The sequence below is a fragment of the Theropithecus gelada genome, chromosome 11, assembly GCF_003255815.1.
Source record: "Theropithecus gelada isolate Dixy chromosome 11, Tgel_1.0, whole genome shotgun sequence".
Taxonomy (NCBI): domain Eukaryota; kingdom Metazoa; phylum Chordata; class Mammalia; order Primates; family Cercopithecidae; genus Theropithecus; species Theropithecus gelada.
The window spans coordinates 62,485,606-62,512,923 of NC_037679.1; the positions used below are offsets into that span (position 1 = coordinate 62,485,606).

Here is a 27,318-nt window from a genome sequence, read left to right on the forward strand (position 1 = left end):
GGATGAAGCTGGAGGCCATTATCTGAAGCAAACTAACACAGGAACAGAAGCCCAAATACCATATCTTCTCACTTATAAGTGGAAGCTAAACAACAAAAAACATAGATACTAGAAGGGAAACAAGAGGCACTAGGGCCTACTTGAGGGTGGAGTAGGGGAGGAGGCAAAGAATCAGAAAAAATACCTGATGGGATACTATGCTTATTACCTGGTAAGGAAGTTATCTGTACACCAAACCCCTGTGGGTGTACACAGTTCACCATATAATAAACCTGCGCATGTATTCCTGAACTAAAATAAAAGTTAAAAAATAATAATATAGATAAATAAAAACCAGTCATTAAACATGTAATCAGAACCAACTTCCCATTGGTTTGATGTGTAATTTTTATTGTTTGGATATGATTAGATATTATCGATTCAGGTGATTTGGATATTGTATAAATTTGGATATTGGATATTAATGTATGGCTAGTACTGTTTGGATATTGTGAATATTATGTGTTCAGGATAGCATTAATTTACTGAGTCTGTACAAGGTCAACTCATCCCTGCATGAGCAATAGTATCTTACTGAAAGGGTAAGGTTTTCATCTTGTCACTTCACACGGCCTATCACTCACCCAACTCTACCCGCTCCCTGAGGAAAAGGTTTGTGTCTCAAGCCAGAAACTGTAAGCTAAGTGAGAGGGTCCTAGGAAGGCACTGGAGTGGGAACTCTCTCTTTTCCATAACTGTGGATCAAGGAGGCAGAGATGGAAGCTTAAGAAGATACACACCTCTTAAATGGCAGGAGGCAGCAGGGACTTGAGAGACCCAGTCCAGTTGTACCAGTCATGGAGCATGGGAGATTAACTAAGGAAGGGTCAGAAACCTATACTTTATAAGACTTTTTTGCTGCTAGCATTTTCTTTCTTTATATTTGCTTGATATTGAGTAGAGTCTTCTTTAAAAATCATCACAAATGAGCTAAAATAAGTGAAAGGGAGAGAATTTCTACCATTTTAAAGAGAGAAGAGTACCACAGGAACAGCAGTGATTCCAAGAGAGGGCTTGAGTGAAAGTGAAATGAGAGAAAAACTGTTTTCCTGACTTGGTTAGAGCCACTGTCCATCTGGACAGTATGTGGGCATGGGCAATCTTGGAGGTGATAACTCAGAGCATGGGCTGTAGAATCATGTAGGTCCACATCCAAGCCGCATCTCCACACCCCGCTCTCTATACAAGCCGGGGCAACTTACCTTCTCTATTCCTGTTTCCACCTTTACAAAATGGGGCGAATGCTATCCCACAACAACTATTACCCCCATTTTACAGATAAAAAACTAAGTAACTTATCAAAGCTATACAAGTACTAAGTATTGAAAGCAAGTCTCAAATCCACTCTTTCCTACTCTAACGCCCATGTTTTTAACCCCATTCCATACTGCTTCCCCATTTTAGAATAAGCACAATATAAGTATTCAAAAAGAACCTAGAAGATCACCATGGCCTCCTCACAGTCAGCAACCTAAGTGTCCAAAACAGAAAGCATCCAAAACAGAAAGTGTCCAACGTAAGTGTCCAAAACAGAAACTAGAAGATCACCCTGGGCTCCACTTCCTCCCTTATCCCTCAGATCTATGCACAACCATTTCCTGTCAACCTCACCCTCTCAATGTCCTCCAGTCCCATTCCCATATCTGCAGTCCTCTGCCACCTATTAGCATCTCCATCCACATCCCTGCTTGCAGTTTACCTCCATTGAATTTTCTTTCTCGCATTATCTTTCTAAAACCCAAGTTTAAATATGGCACTGGCCTTCTTAATAGTGTTCATTGATTTCCCACCATTTAAACAGTGGTTCTCAAACTGTACCATGCATAAAAATCACCTGGTGAAGATGTTAAAATGCAAATTTTGATTCACATATGTCTAAGGGGATAAGCCCAGGCATGTGCACTCTTAGCAGTCATCCTGGGTGACAGATACAAGTGATCAACTTCTCGTTTCTCCAAGTGTGGCTCAGGACCCAGCATCACCAACATCACCTAGGAGCTTGTTAGATATGAAGATTCTCTGGCCTCACCCTAAAACCTACTGGATCAGGATCTGAATTTTAACAAATCCCCAGCCCATCATACTCTGACCTAAAGAACGAAATGCAAAACTGCAAAACTCTATGGTATAGGAGGCTGGTCATGACCCACCATCTATTTATCTCTTGCCCCCAACCCCATCTCACAGGACTCTCCCCTCTGTGATCCAAGTGTGACAAAGTAGGAAAACTGAGGCACCAAAAAGCTAAGGCAGTGAGTCTCAGTTTCTTCATCTTGGTCAGCCCAATGCCTAGCACAGTCCCTGTTATGTGCACCCTGCTGCTTCACTGATATGTTTTGAATTTGACTGAATGGAATTAATGTATGTTTTAAAACAAATGTTGAAATGCAGTATTATATTCAAATTGCACCTTTCATCAGGGTATGATTTACTGAAATGAAAAGCAATGAATGCAGACAAAGACACTCCATATCATGGACCTGATGCATTTTACTCCTTAAAACACCTTACATTTCTTTGTTGAGCAGGGGAGACAGGTACTGATTCCTCTCTGTGAAGACACTGTGGCTTTTAGTTGATTCACTGCCTGAAGTCAAACCCATGCTCTATATATGAAAGCACAACCCCACCTTCTTTTTTAAGATGAGCAAACTTTCACCACAAAGATACAAGAACAGTAAATATTGATCTTCTGGACGGATGGCGCACCTCACGCCACAGGCCACTCAAGCATCTGCTCATTACCACCAGCCCTCCCCTTTGTTGGGAAATAATGCCAAGTGGCCTCATGTGCTATCGGCTGTAGATTGCAAATATTTAAAAGAAATAAATTTCTCTGAATGAAAAGCACCTTTCTTTGTTATCTAACCCCCTCTCCTCCCAAGTCATGTTGATTTTGGGGTTGTGCACACTCCCAGCACCTGTACTTTTCAATTGTTTGCCTGCCAAGAACAGTGTGGTTTTCTTGCTTGGTTTTAGAAGCCATTCTAAGTACAGTAGCCAATGAAGGCATATTTTCTTTCTCTCTTGGCAATATGTAAAGGAAGTTTCAACTTTAGGACACCTAGCAGCAACTGTAATTAGAGGACAAGGAAAGAAATTGGAGTTTCTCCATCTCAGTATTTGTCCCACATGATCATGAAAAATGTACCACCACTGCAGACCAAAACCAAAAGTGTAGGTTTCTTCAACAGTCTTATTATTTGGCAGAAAGTTTTCTAAATTGGTTTTGCTGAAATCCAGAATCATTCTTTAGTGGAAAAGTAAGATCTGAACAATAAGACAAGAATGGAATTTCAGCAAGTGGAAAATCAATTTGTGATTGAGAATAGCCACTAGGTATACAAATCCAAGTGTCTGAATATGTAAATGTTGGATCAAACTATTATTTCCTCTATGTGGAGCATTATCAATTTGATGTGGTATCATCATGCCCTGTGTGTTTTTAATCATGGTTCTTAATCTCTTACCACTGAGGCACATGCAATGCAGTGTTAACGAGAAATAACCTACTGCCAAGTATTATGATCTGATCAATGCTGATGGCAAACTGGGTCTGGAGACAAATGATCTGTGTGTAAACTTTTAGTCACTCTCTTACACTAAGCTGAATTCTAATTCAAAGGGAACACTGCAACCTCTATTACTGCCACCACTTTTGTTACTTTTCATTTTGTTACATATTTTATTCTACTTTCATGAACGAGTATTTGGGGATTTACTCTTCCCCAGTTCTTGATCCGTATAGTCTGGACAAAGCAAATGCCCAGATCTGAGCACATGACATTCCATTGGCTGCATGAATTGGAATTCAGAACCAGCGAGGTTTAATGGGATATTTTGAGATTTCCAGATTGAGGTTTGATTGTGAGAGATGGTAGCGTCTGTGGCTGCTGCAGCTATTTCAACAGCATGAGGCAAGTGTCTCTTGGCTTTGAATTACTTCTCTGGTAAGCTAGCTTGAGCTGGATAAGCTATACTTTCTTGCCCATTCTGCCTGGTGTCAAGAGATCTGTATTTGTGAGATGAGGGTTCAAAATGTAGTCTATGTTTATGGAAGTTTATTTCACTCTAGGTCAGGGGTGTCCAATCTTGGGCCACACATGAAATACACCAACACAAATAGCCGATGAGAAAACACACACACACACGCACACAAAATCTCATAATGTTTTAAGAAAATTTATGAATTTGTGTGGAGCCGTATTCAAAGCTGTCTGGGGCTGCATGTGGTCCACGCTGCGTCCTGGGCCACGTGTGGCTTGCTCCTGGTTGCTCTTGTTCAACCTAGAGCAAGCAGGTTAGACATGCTTGCTCTAGATAAAACTGACCAGTTCTGATAAAGATGATTCTGATAAGGACAATGCTCACTTTGTCTTAGTTGGCATCAATCTCCAAACAAACATTTAAGCCAAAATATTCTAGGTAATTTACGTATTCCAAAAATGAAAGAGATGATATTTGCTACAACATACAACCCTTATAACTAAAATGAAGTATTTTGTTGTTGCCAATGTAAGTAGTAAGCCATGGAGTAATAAGCTGAAGTGACTCTCTCTCTATTTGCACTGGATTAGCAAGATCTCCATGGAATTGTTTTAAATGATATATAAATCATAAAGCCACTTTCAGTTTCTTGTAAGACTTGAAAATTATAGGAAATGTCAGAAGAAACATAAAAATGACCTTTTATAAATTTAAATTTAAATTCAGAGTTATCCAAAACTGATTTGAAGGAAAATTTAAATCTTTTTAGAAAAATTATTCGGTAAGAATCATCAGCTCTAGATGTACTAATTTACATTTCAGAATAATTTATCAGAAATGCATCCCAGTGTTGTTGGAGTCTGTAAAATACTCAGCAGTTTTAGGGTCAGCTGTATCAGGAAAAAGATTCTTCTCAAAGTAAAAATCATCAAAAATGATTTGCAATCCTAAAGATGAAATTGCTGAAAGTATAACATATAATGACCTAGTAAAGGAATGTGCAGAAAGCAAGCCCCGAAACACAGCTTATGATCAATTAAGATATCACATAGCAACATATTATTATTTATTGCATCATAAAAAATTATAACACCAAAATGTTAATTTGTTCATGTTGTAGGTTCAGATTGTCATTCATGTATTGCTATTACCCTTATTACATTTTATAATTAATAACATAGTTATAAAGAAAAATGTTTTATATTTTAGTATTATTAACCACCCTTTCTCCTGCTTTCATTTCACACTGGGCTCCACAAATTGTGTAGCTTGCCCTGACTGTATCTATACAATTTTTCAGGCTAAGCCTTACATTCTCATAGTCAAATGGACAAGGTCAAAGGCTGTCAGAAAGATGATGGAATTCTATATTTCTCACTCATGACATTTGGAGGTGGCCCTTCTCCTATCCTGCAAGATCACTTCGTACCAAAGCTTAAACTATGAGACTGATATATTGCCACTTTGAAAGAAAATAATATCTACCATCTACTGAGTGTATTCAGTTGGCCATATATTGCCTCAGGTTAGACAGAAGATTGTTTATACAAGTGCACATGTATTTTTGAAAATTCCATCTTACACACATATGTTTAGTGCAGCACTATTTACAATAGCAAGGACTTGGAACCAACCAAAATACCCATCAATGATAGACTGGATAAAGAAAATGTGGCAGATATATAGACCATGGAATAATATGCAGCCATTAAAAATAACGAGTTCATGTCCTTTGCAGGGACATGGATGAAGCTGGAAGCCATTGTTCTCAGCAAACTAACACAGGAACAGAAAACCAAACACCACATGTTCTCACTCATAAGAGTGGGAGTTGAACAATGAAAATACATGAACACAGGGAGGGGAACATCACACACCAGGACCTGTTGGGCGGTTGGAGGCAAGGGGAGAGAAAGCATTAGGACAAATACCTAATGCACGCGGGACTTAAAACCTAGATGATGGGTTGACAGGTGCAGCAAACCGACATGGCACATGTATACCTATGTAACAAACCTGCACATTCTATACATGCATCCCAGAACTTAAAATAATACTTAAAAGGACAAAATTTCTCTGTCTTTTAGCATCAAAAGCTGATGTAGTCTGATACCATTATGTTCCTTTGTTTGTGATCTATCTGGGAGATATTTGTTTTATTTGTATTCTTTGTTCTTACAACTCTGAAAACTTTTATGATCTCTTTGTGACTATTGAAATAATGTTACAACAAAGTGTCTTAGTGTGGGTTTTCTTTCATTATACTGGGCACTGGAGTAAGCCGTAACAATCTGGAAATTCCTGTCTTGCAATTCTATAAATATTTTTTCTTTTTTAGAAATAATTTTCTCCCGTGTTCTCATTCTCTCTCGCTCTCGCTCTCTCCCCTCTTTCACTCTGTCTTCCATTTTTAAAGCTTTTCCTTTCTACTTTCTAAGGGCTTCCTTTAACTTATCTTTTCACTCTTATGCTGGCTCTTTTTAAAATTTTTGGTTTTCACACATATAATTCCTGTCTATTTCTTCTTGTTGTTGTCACTTTTTAAAATATGGCATCCTATTCTTATTTAATGGATGTTCTCTCTTCCCTTATTCCTGAGTGTTTTGATCTTAGGGTCTGGGTTTGCCTTAGTAGTGTTAGATTTGTGTTCATATTGTTTGGTTCCCTGGGTTGTTTCAGTGTCGTCTGAGCTTCTCTCTTCTGCTTGTTTTCATTTATCTCATGTTAAAAGCCTTCCTCAAGGATCCTTGAGAGCCTTGACTGCCATTCATATATAACAGAAAGGCACTAAAAAGCTGACTGCAGCTCTCGATTCACTCAGGTAGCGCTTATGACCAGTGGGCTTCCCTGAAGCATGATGGGGTAGCCAGCCTACCTTCCCAATGACAGGTCCCTCACCATCAGAATGGGAAAGGCTTTCCCCTGGTATTTCCTCCAAGCACCAGTCCAAGAATGTATTTACCAGACCGGTAGCATTCTGGGAAGAGAGCAGGAGGAAACGGCCTGGGTGTTCCACAGGCCACTATCTAAAACTTCAAGAAACCCCTACTCGGAGCCCCCACCTCATCCCTGAGTTGGGAGTCCTTCTAGCCTAATTTTGCCAGAGAATAAATCTTTGTACCAACTCTGCAGGGTGAGCCAAGAGGAAATAGAACTCTGCATCCAGCCCCCCACCAGGCCCCTGTTCTAAGCCCTGCGTGATATAAAACTTCAAGAAATCCCTACTTGGAGCCCCCACCTCATCCATGAGTTGGGAGTCCTTCTAGCCTTATTTTGCCAGATAATAAATATTTGTCCCAACTCTGCAGGGTGAGCCAAGAGGAAATAGAACTCTGCATCCAGTCCCTTACCAGGCCCCTGTTCCAAGCCCTGTGTGCACTCCCTGATTTAGAAGATATGGAGAACCTTCAGGATCCAGGTTTTTCTGGGGGGTAGCATGAATTGACTCACTTCTCCTCATCAGGCCCCTGTGCAGACTGAAGTTGGGAGTCACTTCATTCTGTTAACTCAGTTATCACTTTTTAACCAACTTTACAGCTTTCCAAAAATTGTTGAAATTCCTCACCTAGTATAGTCTTCTCTCTTTGTCTTTGTCTTTGTGTGTGAATGCATTTTGTTTTAAAGCAGGGTATTTCAATCTTTCAAAATCATGTGACATTAAAAATGGATAATAGTTGTAGGGAATGCTGGGGCAAATGGAAGAAGCTACTCAAAGCCAGGGGGAACTAGCCTGAGCTGACCTGGCTACTCCAGCTCCTACATGACCACCAAAAGGGCTCGATAAATTTATATTTCTGCCCACATGCAGCCTATTTGCAGCATACCATTTAGAGGCTCTGTTCCACCACAAATTTTACAGAGTTTAGGGAAAGGGATATGAATAAGTGTGGCCAGTCTACCATGTTTCACCAGATACCCTCATTGCTCACTCGTCTACACTGTCTAGGTTTGGATGATTTTTTTTTTTTCCTGTGGCTATCCATCTTGTGGTCCTGGAGTATCCAACCAGCTTCTTCAAAAGGCATCCTCCCAATTCTTTTTACCAGGATAACCATAGGCACTAACTTGTCTCTATGATTATTCTCCCTGAAAGTAGTAACTGCCATGCTTCTTACCTCACTATCCCCATCCAAGACAAATCCTGGACCCCATGAAGAATCACTTAAGTTGCAGGTACCTGGACCTCAGACACATTCAGCCTGGTCTCTAGTCACTGGAGAGAGAGGGGATTCTACCTCAGCCAATAAAACAGAATTGTGATAAAGACAAAGGGAATAATCTAAAAGTAGTTAACACACAGCTTGTTGGAGCATTATAACATATGCTCTAGATTATGGGATTTGGAATTCATACCTGAGTTGGAATCCTGCCTCTACCATCTACTGGCTATGTGATCCCAGGGAAATTACTTCACCTCCCTAAGCTTCAATAGCTTGATCTGGAAAACGAGATTTAAGAGTAACAATTGTTGCTGTGAATGTTTAAGTGGAAAAGCAACCACAGAAGTGGAAAGCAAATGAATGGAAAGAAATTATCAAGGAAAATTGAAAGGGAAAAGATAATGTTTGCAGATGAAGAAAAGATACGGTGTTAAAAAAATTAAACAGTGAATAAAAAAGGTCAAGGCTACAGTTTACACACATACATATAGACACTTAGGTCCCTACCATCCACAGAGAAGAAGGAGATACATAGATATATAGATATAAATATACACAAAAATCACAATTCTCAATATCATCTGAGGTTTTATATGTGATCATGGTTCCAGAAATTAGCTTTGTGAAGTTGTCTTCCAGAGGAAGCACAAAGTTACTATCTCCACTTAGTTATTAATTATCCACCCAAATGGGATCAGGCATCCTCACCTATTGTTAGCTTTCTTTTTACAAGACCATAAATAAAAATACAACTGATGTCCCATCTCATTATCTGCCTCCCTAAGACACAAGCCCACACATTATTTTATGCTGCAAAAAGAGCTCAGTGTGAATATTTGAGAATGATACATTGAAGATGCATATGGATACAAGGCCAGATCATTACACGCTTCTAACTATGTGCCCTAAGGTGTCAAAGGAAAAAAAAATACTAACTTGGGAGAAAATATAAAATTGATCAACATCTCCTTGACAGCTATTGATAGACATATTACTAGACCTAAAGATGTTCCTTTTCAAGAAAACATAAATTCAGGTTCCTTCCAGGTTCTCTGTAGTGATGGAGTTTGGATCATGCTTGGACAAAGGAATCATAATTCAATTATCCAATGATTTATTACAATACACTTTGCCCACACTAGATATTTGGATGTGTAAACATCAGAGTATTACCCTCCCTTCCATCCCAGGCTTCGCATTTCAGATTTCATTAGCCAATAAAGCCAGGTTTATTTATAATAAAGTTAAGCCCTTCAAACCACTGACCATGGAAACCAGATTTTGAAATAATTCAGATTTGTGTTTCTGTTCTTTCTAATTAAGGGTAATATCGGGAAGCACAGACAGTGGGTAGCATTGTTCGAGCACCATGGATTTAAGCAAGAAAATCTGATTATCAGCTCATGTCAGAAGCCAAGCGATAATGCAGCTTAGCATTCGTTTGGGCTTTTTCTTTGGCCAAAAGATAATTACCGTTAGTGAGGCCTTACGTAAGTGTATCTAATATCTAAGACCCTAAAATTTATGAATAGCAAAAGCACACAATAGGCAAAGAAGAATTACTGTATTTATTATTTCTATGGCTTGTTCCACCATGATAATTTCATTATCTAGCAAAGTTGAACCTCTAAAATCAAAGTATAATTTCTTAAAGGACAAGAAGTTAAATATGCTGGCAAGGTTTTTGGCCTGATTTCCTTCAGCGAAAGTTATTTCTAACAAATAAGAAGTAGATCAGCCAGAATTTTCATAGAAAATTTACTAAAGGGGACTCAAAGTTACCTATCGAGGTCATTGCATAAACAGATGTTAAGCTTCTGTAATGAGTTGTTTTTTTTTTGTTTTTTGTAAACTGTTATTTCTTAATCTTATGCTGCAGGAAAAATCTGAAATTTGAAAAACACTTCTTGGCCAAAGCAGGATGGTGTCAGAATGCTCATTGCTGAATACAAGTAATGTCAGTATGTATCACAAAGAATAAATGCTGGAAACCCAGAGTGGGGGAATTATTTAAACAAGGAGTTAGAACTTTGTTATATAAAACCAAATCTAATTATGAGGATGAATAAAATCAAGTTGTAAAATTTGCAAGGTAAGTTGGCTGAGATTCTCCAAACCATAAAGAAGTAAATGCTTTTGAAAGAGAAAAAATAGCATTATTGTCCTTAAGTATATTTTTTTATTTAAAAGTACATTTTATTTTCTTGCTTATTATATACTAACAGCAACTAACATGTTATTGAGTACCTGCTACAGTCCAGGCATTGTTCTAAACACTTTAGACAATTTTAACTCATCAAATCCTCACAATAACCTTAAGCAATTGGTACTTTATTATCCCCAGCCTACAGATGTGGAAAACAAGTGACAGAGAGGTTAAATAACTTGTCCATCTGGCTCCCATCACTCCAAATTGTATATATAGGGTACCTGATTTTATTCATCCTCGTAATTTGAGTTCGTTCTATCTCTCAAACTTCTTACCTCTAATACAAATAATGTTTCCCCTCTGGGTTCTCAGAAAACTTATTCTGTGTGATATTTCTCAATCTGCTTGTATTACAGCAATATTCATTCTGACATCATCCTGAAGCAAAAGGAAATGTATTAGGACCCATCAGAGTAGTTACACTGCTGGTTCAGGCACTAACAACTCCCCAGCCTTCAGCAAATCACTAAACTGAACACCAGTCAAACAGGAACAATGTTCCCTTCCCTGCCTACTTCTCATGGTTCTTGAGACAGTATGGAGAGTCCAAAAGATCTCTGAGAAGTATGGAATGCTCTGTAGAGCTGAGCACATTGACAGGACAATGCAATTGCCGAAGGATGAAAGCACAGGGTGAAGGCATCCCAAGCAAAGCTCTCAGAATCGGTAACTAGTACACTTCCCACCTTTCCCTACTCTTCTCTTGAGCTCTTACTTGTAGCCGAGGTTTATTTGAAGGAGAGGAAAGAAAGGGGAAAATATTGTTGATGACGACAACAACAACAATGATAAATAGGTGTACTCATCAGCACTGAGAAGCAATGTGTGCAGTGAACCAAAGCACAGACGTTGGAGCTAGACTTCCCAGATTGGATCCTGGATCTGGCACTTGGGCAAACTGCTTTATCTTTCTGTGCCTCAGTCTCCTCATCTGTACAGTGAAGACAATAATAGTCTCTACTTGATTGGATAGTTATGACAATTAAATGACAATATTCATAGAGAATTTAGAGTAGCCTGACAGAATCACCACTAAATATATACAATTGAGAGCTGTGAGTAGCAGGTGCCGCCAATCCATTGGTTATTGTACTAGCAAACTAAAAGATGGAATCACGGTTTTTTTTGTTCTATTTTCTATCCTCATCAAAAGTTAGTAATTCTCTTTCTACGTTGGCCAGATGACTAGAACAGAAAATTGTGCTTCACAATTTCTGCGGCTGATTTCATCTACTTCCCATTGCTTTCATAGTTTAGTAACAAAATGTCCACTTCAGTATTATAGAACCATGTTAGATTATTAGGACTTTGGAGATTCATGGAGATTATGTTTATAAAGATGCTAAGGCAATAGTCGCAGAGGACTAAAGAGTCAAGTCAGTAGCAGACACAAAGCGGGAAAAAAGTGGAGCAGATGAGCAGTGTATTTCCTGCCCCCAAACCCCTGGCCTTAACCCATATGCTTTTGCTTTGACCCTAATGAGATCTACTAAAGAAGAAGACCAAATGTAGTAGAAATAGACCTAAGCCTCCATGGCACTGAGCTAGATGTTTAAATCAACTCACCAAATGCTTGCTACAATACCATGAAATAAAGAGTACAGTGCCTATTTCATGGGTGCAGAAATTATAGCTGAGAGTAGGTGGCTAAACTTGTCAAAGGAAAGTTACTCATTCTCCTGTCTCTTCCTACCTCTCTCTCTCTTCTATCCCAAAAAGCTGTCTCTTCAAAATTCAATCCATTCTAGTTCTAGTCTTTCCCCCTCTTTCCTCCTGCCTTTCCTATGTGTTTATCTTTTTCCTTAGTCACTTAAGTTCACTCCAAAATCACTAGCCTTTCTAGAGTTCTTTCACGTCTTCTCTATACCCATCGCTGATTAACCCAACAAACCAACCTGACATGGCTGGCCCAAGCAGCAAAGGCACTTGCTCTTCAAAGACCAGTCAAGATCCAGAGAGGTCAAGATCAGGAATATGCACCTGTACACTGTCCTTGTCACAATATGATACTTACCGTCTATGCCATGTTTCTTGTATTTATAAATTTGTTCCAATCCTAAGTCAAAAGAACAAAACTGGAGGCATCACGCTACCTGACTTCAAACTATACTACAAGGCTACAGTAACCAAAACAGCATGGTACTGGTACCAAAACAGAGATATAGACCAATGGAACAGAACAGAGTCCTCAGAAATAATACCACACATCTACAGCCATCTGATCTTTGACAAACCTGACAAAAACAAGAAATGGGGAAAGGATTCCCTATTTAATAAATGGTGCTGGGAAAATTGGCTAGCCATAAGTAGAAAGCTGAAACTGGATCCTCTCCTTACTCCTTATACGAAAATTAATTCAAGATGGATTAGAGACTTAAATGTTAGACCTAATACCATAAAAATCCTAGAGGAAAACCTAGGTAGTACCATTCAGGACATAGGCATGGGCAAAGACTTCATGTATAAAACACCAAAAGCAACGGCAGCAAAAGCTAAAATTGACAAATGGGATCTAATTAAACTAAAGAGCTTCTGCACAGCAAAAGAAACTACCATCAGAGTGAACAGGCAACCTACAGAATGGGAGAAAATTTTTGCAATCTACTCATCTGACAAAGGGCTAATATCCAGAACCTACAAAGAACTCAAACAAATTTACAAGAAAAAAACAAACAACCCCATCAAAAAGTGGGCAAAGGATATGAACAGACATTTCTCAAAGGAAGACATTCATACAGCCAACAGACATATGAAAAAATGCTCATCATCACTGGCCATCAGAGAAATGCAAATCAAAACCACAATGAGATACCATCTCACACCAGTTAGAATGGCGATCAGGAAACAACAGGTGCTGGAGAGGATGTGGAGAAATAGGAACACTTTTACACTGTTGGTGGGATTGTAAACTAGTTCAACCATTATGGAAAACAGTATGGGCGATTCCTCAAGGATCTAGAACTAGATGTACCATATGACCCAGCCATCCCATTACTGGGGATATACCCAAAGGATTATAAATTATGCTGCTATAAAGACACATGCACACGTATGTTTATTGCAGCACTATTCACAATCTCAAAGACTTGGAATCAACCCAAATGTCCATCAGTGACAGACTGGATTAAGAGAATGTGGCACATATACACCATGGAATACTATGCAGCCAGAAAAAAGGATGAGTTTGCGTCCTTTGTAGGGACATGGATGCAGCTGGAAACCATCATTCTTAGCAAACTATCACAAGAACAGAAAACCAAACACCGCATGTTCTCACTCATAGGTGGGAACTGAACAATGAGATCACTTGGACTCAGGAAGGGGAACATCACACACCGGGGCCTATCATGGGGAGGGGGGAGGGGGGAGGGATTGCATTGGGAGTTATACCTGATGTAAATGACGAGTTGATGGGTGCAGCAGACCAACATGGCACAAGTATACAAATGTAACAAACCTGCACGTTATGCACATGTACCCTACAACTTAAAGTATAATAATAATAAATAAATTTTTAAAAAAATCCATTACAAAAAAAAAAAGAATACATAATAAAATGTGGTACATTCAAAAAAAAAAAAAAGATAAAGATAAAGGTTATTTTTAAAAGCAAAATTCTTTCAATCCATAGCTAATCTTTGTTACCAGTTGAGAGAAATGGTACAAATTCTAAGTGAATACAGGAATCAGCAGAAATTTCAGGTACAAGGCAAAGGATGAGTCTTCTAAATAAAATGAACTTCAGATTCTTGATATTTTCACACGTGTTGTTGCAACATATTCTGCTTTGTGTTAAAATTGCTAGTAGGAGTCTGCCAAGGAATTATGAAAAGCAAATTGAATGTTAAGCAATGAATTTAACGTCAACAGCTGCCTTCTAGCAAGCTTTCTGTCTTGGGCATATGGAACTACTGCTTATCTCAATATAATCATCATTAACCTAATAATCAGTAGATGGTTGTTGGATTCATACTTTTTGACTCTAGTAGTTTCAAAGTCTCCAGTTTGCAATCCACTATTCATTTTGATTTGTACATTCCACACTGCTTTCTCTTTTCTAAGAATGACTGTTTAAAGAAATTGTACTTACATTTATTCCTTTTTAAATCTAGAGTGTATCTCCCCAGTTTAAAATAAAAAATTAAGAGAAGCTGAAAAAAAAAAAAAAATTTGTTCCTCGGGATATAGCATTCTGACTCTTTTTTTTTTTTTTTTTTTTAGATGGAGTCTTGCTCTGTTGCCCAGGCTGGAGTGCATTGGTGCAATCTTGGCTCACTGCAATTCTCTTGCCTCAGCCACTCAAGTAGCTGAAATTACAGGTGCCCACCACCATGCTTGGCTAATTGTTTTGTATTTTTAGTAGAGACGGGATTTCACCATGTTGGTCAGGCTGGTCTCGAACTCCTAACCTCAGGTGATCCACCTGTTTTGGCCTCCCAAAGTGCTGGGATTACAGGTGTGAGCCACTGTGCCTGGCCTCATTGTTTTAAAAGAATGTCCTTTTTAAAAAGGGCATAGTATTCTATAATATTAAGAATGCATTGAACCAATCCCCAGCTGTTAAATATATAGGTTGCTTCTGGTTTATTACTACGATAAAGAATGCTGCAATTAATAAATTTTGTACACGCATATCTTTACATGTGAGAGAGTATAAATGCACTCTTGGCAAACATTGATTTGTGTTTCTCTGGCTCACCATCATATAATAACAACTAATACACATTTTTGAAAATCAATGAATAAGTGAGCAAATAACTGGGAGTGTGGCAATAAACCACAGCCAACATAAATGACATAGTAGTTCAGCCTGCTCAGTTCAAACTGCTAAGTATAGAAGTTTGCCTATACTTAACCACTCTTGAATTCAACTTTCCTTGCCTATAAAATAACAAAGTATTTTGAAAAACTGTTGAAAGGACTAAAATGAGATAATATCAATAAGGTGCCTAGTCCAGAGCAATGTAAGCTATCATGATTGGGCTAAAATCACTTATCCATGTAAATTGTTTAAATAAGCAGAGCCTAGGTGCTCTGATCATATCATGGACAAGGAAAATCACCCGAAGTGTGTGAGAGCCACAAGGCAGAAAGAACTGTCTCAAACCCAGAGCAGTGGTTACAGGGATGTAGTGGGTAGATTTTCATGACTCCATTGTTTTGAATGGTATTCATAGCACTATTCAAAGTGTTGTTATTTGTCTTGATCTTCCAATGACAACTTCAAAAATTAATTTTACAGGTACATGATTTCTTCTCTAAAAACTGTAATAGCAGCTATGTAAGCACTGAGGAATTTATACATCATCGTAAGCAAAAGGTATTTATTAAATGACTGCTTACATGCTAAACGACATTCAAAAACAAAAGTGGGGTGTTCCTGACCCTAGGAGAAACCAAAAGGCACCTAAATATAGTGAAAAGAACACTGGAGCCACCTAGATCTGATTTAAAGCCCAGCACTCATTCAACACAATTAAAGTGGTTTGTATACCAGTCACTACATTAAGTGGTGGGTGAACCAGTCTACCACACTGTCACTTAAAAGATGTTTAACCTTATCAAGTGATTTAGCTTATCTTTGTCTAGGGTGAAGTACCAGCTTCACAATCTTTTTATAAAGGTAACACATGTAAAATACACAGCAGTATTAAGTAAATGATGGTTTTTCCCACTCCTTCTTGACTAAGGGCTAACCATTCAAGACAGGACACAAACATTAAAACATTAACATGCATACATCAAAGAAAGCATGAAGCAATCAGAGACTAAAGAGCAGAATAGTTACACCCAATCAAGTGAAGGAATTACACACTTATCCCAGAGCTAGAACATGCACAGAACCTAACACACAACACGTATGCAAAGATGTCTATTGACTGGATATAGTGAATCAAGAATTCAAACAATTAGAGCCTCAGGGTTAACAGGAAGCAATGTAACACACTGGGAAGAGTTCAGACATAAAAATTAGGAGATCCAAGTTCGTGTCTAAGGAGTCTGAACCACCAGCCAAATTTTCTTGAGCAAATCATGCAAATCATGGTCTTCTGTAGCCTCAGTCTTCTCATCTGGGAAGCTAGAGGGTTGGGGTACATCTTTCCTAAGTATCAATAATTTCAGGTAACAATGCTTGTCAAAGCCTCCACTTTGTATTTCATTTGCTCCATCTGAAATTGAACTGCATACGGTTTGTTCCAAAACCCAGAGATGGTTTGAAACCCCCAAACTGGTGGACTTGATCAATACATCCATGTTTCACTTCTTTTTTTTTTACCCTAAAATATAGTGTATGGACTAGTAAGTTAAGAAATACTGCTGCTGAAAAAAGAAATATCCCATTTTAAAATCTAAAGACTAAAATTAACCAGCCACTTCATGTTTTTAGCAAACATACTTACCATTGTGTGGGGTTTTATTGTCCCCTTGGTGAATAGAAATCTTTTAAAAATGTATACGCCTGGAACTGAATACCGTGTCAAATCTATTGGCACTGCATGTTTAAACACCTGCATCTCATCACCAGCCCTTCATAATATTGTTAAACAATAATTATACTTATGATGAGTAATGAATCCAGATATGGTCTTCCTTGAGATGTACTCATTCTTGTGTTAAAAGTAACCCATTAGTAGCATATGAAAGCTTCTCAGGTAAAACATTCATAAATACATCCATATAATACTCAATAAAGTTTTTAAATGGTAATAAATTGCAATGATACCCTCTTCTTTATTGGAGAATCTCACCTTATTTTTCTGCGAATGATCCATTTTTGTTTACCACAATTCTAACTTTCACTTGCCTAATCAGATTTAAATCTTAAAAATAAAAATCTTACTTTGAAATTTGACTCAAGTTTAATTTTGATTTTTTTTTCATACTTGTAAGGAGAATGGTAACTTGAGACAAAGGCTAAACTTGCCATGGAAGCTACCCTCACACTTTGCTTAAAATCAACCTTTGCTGATGGATTTAAAGAGAACCTCAAAGAAAATTATTCACCTACTTCCCAACCAGAAAGACTACAGCACGCTGATCACTGTGATCAAAAAGGGTCAGCTTCATTAAAAAGAGTCACAAATATAAACAACATTGGTCAAAGGAAATAATAGTAACAGCTAGCATGCCTGGCAGTATGGTTCTAGGCATTTTACATCTAATTCACTTGATTCCCACAACAACCTTATTAGGTTGGTGCTATTATTACCACATAGGCAGATGACAAAGCTGAGTTGCAGAAAGATAAGACATTTCTCACAAAATCCCAGGACATAAATTGGCAAAGCCAGGATCTGAACTCAGGCTGTCTGATCCTAGGGTCTGTCTGCATAATCACTATCCTCAACCAATTATTCTGTTTGTGTTTGTCACACACTCATGCAGTAGCCACCTGAAAGCAGGTACCAGCAGCCTCAGCATCACATTTGTAGGTGATGTGGCAGAGAAATTCCATCCAGTGTGGGGCTGCATGCTGAGAACAAGGGGAAGACAGGTGGGAGATACGGTACAAAGGTGGGAGCTTCCAGAGAAAACAGAGTGAAGACATTCTATTTCTCAAATTACCCTCTTATAAAACATCTTAAAATGCCTTTCAGTACAAAGGCTATATTTTGCATATAGCCACAAAACGGAAGTCCATCCATGGCTGTTCTTCTCTGCTCCTCCTGATGATCTTGTAAAGCATTCACTGTTATTTTTATTTAATTCCTTTTTTGGTCAATCAACCAGAATTGGTTTCTATGTTGGTCCATTCTTGCATTGCTATAAAGAAATAGCTGAGACTGGGTAGTTTATAAGAAATGAGGTTTAACTGGCTCACGGGGTGTGCAGGTGTGTGTGTGTGTATATATATATATATATATACACACACAAACACACCACATTATATTTATCCATTCACCTACTGATGGCACTGGGTTATTTTTTTTTTTTAGCCATTTTGAATAATGCTGTTATGAACATTGATATACAAGTATCCGTTTCTCTGTTTTCAATTATTTAGGAATAAAATTGCTGAGTTACATGGTAATTCTGTTTCACTTTCTGAGGAACCACTAAACTGTATTTACAATGGCTATACCATTTTACATTCCCACCAGCAATGGATGAGTTTCAATTTCCGCACATTTTTGCCAAAACATATCATTTTTCATGTTTTAAATAACAACCATTATGATGGGTTTTATTGTGGTTTTATTTACATTTCTCTAATGGTGTTGAACATGTTTTCATGTGTTTATTGGCCATTTGTACATCTTCCTTGGAGAAATTTCTATTCAAGTCCTTTGCCCATTTTTTAATTGGGCTGCTATTTTGTTCGTGATGATAACTTTTAATTCTTCACATATTCTGGATATTAACCATACATATCATATATACTAATCATATTTAATTATATATATAAAATAGTATATATGATATGTGTGTGTGTGTGTGTATATATATATATATGATTTACAACTGTTTTCTCCCATTTCGGTGGGTTGTCTGATCACTCTCTTGATAATAGCCTTTGACGCACAAAAAATGTTTAATTTTGATGAGGTCCAATGTGTCTATTTTTTCTTCTGTTACCTATGCTTTTGTGTCATATTTAAAAGACCATTACCAAATCTAAGGTCATGAATATTTTGCCTTATGTTTTCTTCTGACTTTTATAGCTTTAGCTCTTACATGTCTGTCTTTGGTTCATATTGAGTTATTTTTTAAATATGGTATAAAGTATGTGCTCAATTTCATCCCTTTGCATGTGAATATCTAGTTTTCCCACAACAATTTGTTGAAAAAACTCCTTGCTCCATTGAATGATCTTGGCATTTTTGTTGAAAATCAGTTGACCATACATGTAGCAGTTTATTTCGTCACACGCTATTCAATTCCATCAGTTTATATGCCTATCTGTATGCCAGTACCACATTGTTTTTACTAGTGTCATTTTGTAGTAAGTTTTAAAATCAGGAGTATGAACCTTTAGAATTGGTTCTTTTTTAAGATTGTTTTGATTATTTGGGAATCTTTTGAGTTTCTACATGGATTTTAGGATACATTTTTCTATTTCTAAATAATTTAAATGAAAATATCCATTGGAATTTTGATACGGATTGCATGGAATTTGTAGATCACTTTGGGTAGTATTATCATACTAATGTTAAGTCTTCCAATCCATGAACATAGAATGTCTTTCCATTTATTTAGGTCATCTTTAATGTCTTCCAGCTGTTTTACAGTTTTCAACATACAAATCTGTTGCTTCCTTGGTTAAATTTATTCCTAAGTATTTTATTCTTTATGATGCTATTTTAAATGAAATTGTTTTCCTTAATTTCCTTTTCAGGTTGTTTATTGCTAGTGCATAGACATACAACTGATTTCTGTATGTTGATTTTTCTGCAACTTTGCTCACTTAATCTTGAAACAAATCTGTGAAGTAGCACTGTCAATGTCCAGGCACTTTCATTAGCAGCCAGACTCATGAACTAGTAATACATGAAGAAAGGACGGGAAATTCTCTTTCTCATTCTCTTTCTAGCAGCTGTGCAGTAGCAGAAACTGCAAATTTGAGTTCCTGCCACAGAAGTGGCATCAGTACAAGCTGTGGTATCTCATTCACAGTGGTGGAGGTAGTGGAAGGTGGTATCAGGTATCACAGCAGTTGTACAGTGTCCCTTGGGACACTGTTCCTGGAAGTCCATGCGTGGCTCTTCTTATCTACTCCTCCTGAAGATCTTGTAAAGCATCCACTGTTATTTTTATTTAATTCCTTTTTTGGTCAATCAACCAGAATCAATTTCTGTGTTGGTCCATTCTTGCATTGCTATAAAGAAATAGCTGAGACTGGGTAGTTTATAAGAAAAGAGGTTTAATTGGCTCACAGGGGTGTGCAGGCTGTACAGGATACATGGCACCAGCATCTGCTCAGCTACTGGTGAGGGCTTCTGAGCTTACAGTCATAATGGAAGGGGAAGAGGGAGCAATCTTCTCACATGGTAGAAGTGGGAGCAAGAAGGAGAAAAAGTAGGGGTGGGGAGGTGCCACACTTTACAACAATCAGATCTCGCAAGAACGCACTATCACAAGAAAAGTACCAAGCCATGAGAGATCCATCCCCATAACCCAAACACCTCCCACCAGTCCCCAACTCCAAGATTGGGGATTATATCTCAACATGAGATTTGGAGGAGACAGCCAAACTATACTAGCTTCTGTTGCTTGCAAATAAGACTCTTACATGGCAAATATCAACAATGACACATGCTTCCATTCCCTTACCCTGCTTTTTCTCTATAGTATCACTAACACTATCTGGATCATCTGTTTATTGTCTGATTCCCACACTGCCACACTGGAATGAAAACTCCATGAGGTCAGGGTTTTTTGTTCACTGCTATATGACTAAATTAATGCCTAGTATATATGGTACTTAATACAATTTATTGAATGAATGAAACAGCTAATTATTATTAATTTACCCCAGACAACAATACACATCTGTTAGAAATCAAAACCTATGGTGTTTATTCATAACTCTGTGCCATGATTTCACCTCTGAAAAGCAACTCTTTCTAGCTTTATGCTCTATGACTCTAGGCAGAGCAAATTCCTGGAAATCAGAGAAATCCCTAGGGGAACCTTCCCCAGGTTTGCTGATATGATCCTCAAATCATTTCCATAGGACATTGACTTGCGAGCTATCCTCTGGGCCAATTATTAGTAGTTTTGCCAAAGTGAATGGACGCTTTTTCTTTCAGGTATTCATACTGGATATTAGAAAAAGCAAACATTTCAAAAATCTTCCCATGCTCATACATAAATGCCCAAAGAAGCACCTAGTTGAATATAAAAGGTATCTCCAGACCATCTCAGAAACAGCAGGAGTTAATCCCCGCTAAAGTCAGAAAGGAGATTGAGAATGAGTTCAGCGCCATGTCATGCTGAGATGAAGACACTCTATTTCTCAAATTACTCTCTTATAAAACATCTTAAAATGCCTTTCGGCACAAATCTAACTCACACCTGCTGAGAAAATGATGCTCTTTTCTAGGCCACAGGTTGTCTGTCCTGCCCTACGTTTACCTGACTTCTTAGAGTCCTCAGGTCACGCATGGCCTAGATGCATTCTGGCTTGTTCTTTAAAAGGTCCACTTTAACACTTGCTGTGGGAAAGATGCAGTCCAAGGTTACTAACCTGTTTACGACCAACTCTCCTGTGTCTCCTCCATGCTAAGCCATACAAACCTTGGTTTGTACACTACATAATTTTAAAAGACATGTTTAACATAGGATCACTGATTCGGTTATGTGTTTGAAACACAAAACCACTGAACATACTTTTCAGAAAGCAATTTATTTTTTCCACAAATACTACCAATTGTTTCCGAACAGTTCTATCAAGAAGGGTTCCTGCAGAGCAGCAGGAAAGCAAGCACTGGAGGGGTGGCTTTAGTGGGCAGCTCATTGGGAAGCACAGATGGGGTCCCCTTTCCACTCCTATTCCCCAAGGAGAGGCCTGATAACTGAGGCTGACTCCAAATTGTGGCAGAGAAATTCCATCCAGTGTGGGGCTGCATGCTGAGAACAAGGGGAAGACAGGTGGGAGATATGACACCAAGGTGGGAGCTTCCAGAGAAAAGCAAGGTCATTCCAGGAACAGCAACTAAACACAGCAATAGAAAAACAGGAACAGAGGCTTCCCAGAGTACCTCTAGTACCTGCAAAGTGCTCACTCACTCATTTATTCATTTATTCAATAAATGTCAAGTGAACATCTACAATGTACCGCCATCCTGCTGGGAGCTAAGGATACCACAAAAAGTAAGACAGACTAGTACATGCCCTAAAGGAGCTTACGTTCTATCATTCAGCAGGTACTGAATAAATATTTGTTGAACTGATCAATTGAAGAAAATGATTGAGCTAACATACTTCTTTCTGAGCCCCACTTGCCTCAGAACGAGTAGATCTGGTGTGGTTGTACTCAGAACCAGTACATCTGGGGTTGGTACTCTCCTAAGCAACTTGCAAGAAGGTGCATTGTTAGTAGACAAAACAGTAAATGCAAAGGACCTAGGAGGGAAGCGTGCTTGGAGGACTGAGCAGAGGAAGGGGCTGGAGAGTAAAATATAAGTGAAGAGACCAGTAGGGTAGTGGGGTCCAGATTATGTAGAGTCTTGGAACCATGATAAAGACTTCAGATTTTATTGTGAGTAAAATCGAAGCCCATTGGAAGTTTGTGAGCAGAAGAATATGATCTGTTTATATTTTGGGAAACATTACTAAGTTCTTCAATCCAGCTTTGACCCGGAATATATTTTTACCACCATCTTTCTGATCTGTGTGTCTACATCTCAAATGGCTCCAAACTGGGAGGGAAAAGCAAAGGTGTATAACTTTACCTTCTAAGTGACAGTATCTGTCATACCAAATATGTAAGTAATTCTATAACTTGATACGTTCAATCACCATCAGATTATTGAGATTTATCCTTGACGGTCTGTACAGCTTCAATTTATTCCTTTAAACTAGTTGCAACAGACCATTGCATAAATTAGACCACAATGTATTTATCTACTCTACTGTTAATGAACACGTGCTTTTAAATTTTCCATTACAAATCAATGCATCAGAAAACAGTCCTCTACGTCACGGGTTCCCAAGCCCCAGACCATTAGGAACCAGAAGGCACAACAGGCGGTGAGTGGCAGGCTTGGAGCAAGTGTTATCACCTGATCTCTGCCTCCTGTAAGATCAGTGGTGGCACGAGATTATCACAGGAGCTCGAACCCTATCGTGAACTGTGAGGGATCTAGGTTGCACGCTCCTTATGAGAATCTAACTAATGTCTGATGATCTTCTAAGGTGGAACAGTTTCATCCAGACACCATCTCCTCCAAACCCCTCCTGGTCCGTGGAAAAAATGATCTTCCACAAAACGCAAAAAGGTTGGGGACTGCTGGTCTATGTGTCTTCATTGAGTACAAAGTCTCTAATTTCACACCTTGATGGAAATTGTTGAGTCAAATGTGTTTTCATTCCAGAATGATGAATACTAGAGGCTGGGAAGCGTATCAGGGTAGGAGCAAGGATAAAGAAAGATTGGCTAATGGGTACAAACATGCATTTAGATAGAAGGAATACATTCTGATGTTCAATACCAGAGTATGGTGACTATTGATAACAACAATCTATTATATATTTCAAAATAGCCAGAAGAAAGGACCTGAAATGATCCCAACACATAGAAATGATAAAGACTCAAGGTGGCGGACACCCCAAACACCCTGACTTGATCATTATACAGTCAGTGCATTAAACTGAATATCACATATGTACCCCATAAATATGTACAAATATTTGTATCAAAAATAAAATAAAAGGTGTTTACATTCTACAACTGTTTTAGATCATGAAAATTCTCTCTAACGTGATTCTGCAGCAACTTTTGTGAGACTCTCCATTTCTCTATACCATTGTCAACATGTTTTATCATCTGACTTTTTCATTTGTGTCAACTTACAAGTATGAAATCATCTTTCATTACAGTTTTTATCTGCATTTCCCTTGACACTAGTAAGCTAAAACTTTTATTTATACTTTTATTGGATATTCAGGTTTCCTCTTCGTGAATTGTCAATTCATATCCTTTGCTCATTTTTCTGCCCAGTTAACTATCTTTCTCTTACAATTGGTGGGAATTCCATGTAAATTATAGAAATAAATTACTTGTTAGTATTTGCTCTCCAAACATTTGCTGTTAACTTGTAACCTGTCTTTATTTTTGTTATAAAGCTTGGTAAAGGAAACTTTTTAATCTATAATGTAGTAAAATTTATCAATATATCTTGAAAGTTTATGATATTTATACCTTGGGAAATCCCTTTATACCCCTCAGGTCATAAAATATATTTTGTATTTTCTCTAAAAGTTACTGTTTTCTTAAACCTGCCCAAAGTTTACTTTTCTATTTAGTGTGAATAGATAAATATTACCTTTTTTTTCTGTAGGAATAGCCAGTTGTCCGTAGTCCTTCCTTTCCCCATCAGTATCTAATATCCTTTCTTTTGTATATCAGATGTATATATTCTGTTCAGTTCCACAGGCCTACGCTTGAGCACACAGCATGCTGTTTAATTACTAAGGCTTTATAAAAAGTCTTGATATCTGGTAAAAACAAGTTCCCATATTTTTTTCTTCTTCATAATTGAAAGATCAAGTTATGGTCTTTCATTTAATTTGTAGGATCAGTCTTCTTTTAACTTCACCAAAAAGACTAAGATGGACATCTCATTCACATACATAGTATCTCTTCATTTATTTGGGCACCTTCTTTTTTATCCTTAAATAATATTTTATACTTTTCTCCATATATGTCTTATAATTTTTTAAATTTATTCCAAAGTAATTTATAGTTTTGGTTTTAATAATTTATATATTTTAATAATTTTGAGATAATTTTAGAATGTCCAGGTAGACAATAAACATTATCTTTTCCCCCCAGTTCTTATACATTTTCCCTGTATATTATTGCTTTGAACCCTGAGGACATTTTTGAACAGACATAATAATAGTAGTCATTGGCGTTTTTCTTTATGTTAATGAAAATGCTTCTAAAGGCTATTAAGTCTATTTTTTTTGTTGTTGTTTGTTTGTTTGTTTGAGACATTCTTATTCTGTCACCCAGTCTGGAGTGAAATGGTGCAATCTTGGCTCACTGCCACCTCCACCTCCCCGGTTCAAGTAGAATTACTATATGATCCAGCAAACTCAAAAAAAAAGAAAAAAGAAAAAGAAAGAAGGAGAAGGAAGGAGAAGGAGAAGAAGGGAGGAGGAGGAGGAGGAGGAGGAGGAGAAGGGAGAAGAGAAGGGAGAAGGGAGAAGGGAGAAGGAGAAGGAGGAGGAGAAGAAGAAAGAAGAAGAAGAAGAAGAAAGAAGAGGAGGAGGAGGAGAAGGAGGAGGAGGAGAAGGAGGAGGAGGAGAAGGAGAAGGAGGAGGAGGAGGAGGAGGAGGAGGAGGAGGAGGAGGAGGAGGAGAAGAAAGAAGAAAGAAGAAAGAAGAAAGAAGAAGAAGAAAGGCCTTCCGTGACCACCTTACCCTAGCAAAAGCAGCACCCTCCTCCCACCCCAAGAGACACTCAACCTCATTACCTCCAATCTACAGTTTTCATAACAAAGCAGTTTTCTGGAATTACTTGAATTATTTATCTGATAATTTCCCATTATTTATGTTCTTCACTATTGATAGTCTCCTAAAAAGCGAAGACTTTTTTCTTTACTGTTGCTTTTAGTATCTGACTATTGCTAGGTGGTCAGTAAATACAATATATAAGGTATAATACTGGAACACATATACACAGCCACAGACACAGAGGCACACAAAGACACACACACACATACACACTACAGGTTATCTGACATATATGATAGTATGTTATACATAGTATATGTTTCATATACATGTGCTATACAACATCTGATGTACAGTGCATAATATACAATGTATAATATATAATAAAGTATATAGCAGTCAACATACAGTATATACTATATGCAACAACATAATATGAAAGTATTTTAAAGATATAAATCTTAAAATTTTTTAGTCCTACTTCTATAATTCCTCCAAAGTCACAAAAACACAGAGAGGAAGAGAGAGAGAAGAAAGAGAGAGGAAGAGATGATGCAATTTGAAAGAGGATCTAGCTGTTGCCAAGCCCTGCTCTACATAGGACTGCACTTGCTTCCCCGTTCTAACTTAAGCTGTCAGAGGAAAGGAGTGGCACCCAGGGGGCACTGGTCTGTGAGTTCCAGAGGCATCATCTTGCTGCGGTATGAGCTAAATGCCAACTCTCATTGTCACCTGCACTACTCCTTGATGAGAGAATGGACCTGTGGTCCCTTTTCATGAAGTGTTGTCTTGTAAGAGCCTTGACATACTAGTTATGGAATAGTAGTAATAAAGGGACTTTACTGGGGCCTGTTTCCTTTCCAACACAGTCCATTCTGGGAGTCATGGAATCCTTCAGTTGCACAGATCCTTGAAGTCCAAATGGACATATAACTAATGAAACAGCATATTGCAGGTATCTTACTTAGATACATTCCTCTGCTTTAGTGCAAAGTAAGAACAGGGAGAAAACTAGGTCATGTTTTTCAACTACTTCCTATTTTTCATGTTTTCTACTATTATTGGCCTTTTCCATTAATCTTAAAATGTGATTTTCTACATCTTTGATTTCTACTCTTGAATTGTATTTCCAGTCACCATATGCTACTTTTCTGCAAGCTGTAATTTAAGCCAGTACTGCTCACAAATTTTGAAAAAGGGAGTCCACAGAAGAGAAAACTCTCTCCTCCTCATGTGCTTGGGATGTTGTGATTTCATCAGTGTTGCTGGACTGTGTGTTCCTTTTTAGAGGAAGTTGCAATTCCCTTCATGGTAAATAGGAAGGAAATGAAGGTGATTAAAGCCCTTAGGATGTAAATTTCAGTGTTGGCCAAAAGGTTCTTTTTATCCCAATCCTGCTTTTGTAAACAAAGCTCCAGTGGGACTGAATCTGGAAAGCTACCACAGCTCCATGACAACTGGACTAGCCAGCCATGGTGACCATCTCCATGTTCACATCGTAGTCATTTATAGCCATGCATATGCACATCGTAGGGACAAACATTCACTTTGGCTCTCAACAAGAAAAAGAGCATTAGCAACCAATTAGTAGAAGATGGTACAGGAAAGGAACACTACTAACAGGTCAACTTTTTGCCTAGTGAACTCAGCTGTAAATTTTTATGGATGATGGTAAGATAAAATTATTGCCCTAGTTTCTGTATGTTGGTCACATAAACGCACTGAAAAGACCCCTAATGTACTGTGATTTCTATTCTTGGACATCAGTGGATGATACAGGTTTTTCTAGGTGTACATATC

General features: G+C 38.0%; 1 protein-coding gene across 2 annotated transcripts in view; it reads right to left on the bottom strand.

Annotated features, from left to right (window-relative positions):
* The window catches only part of C11H12orf42 (chromosome 11 C12orf42 homolog), a 175,269-nt gene that overhangs the window by 64,277 nt on the left and 83,674 nt on the right, over nucleotides 1–27,318 (bottom strand). The window lies entirely within an intron of this gene.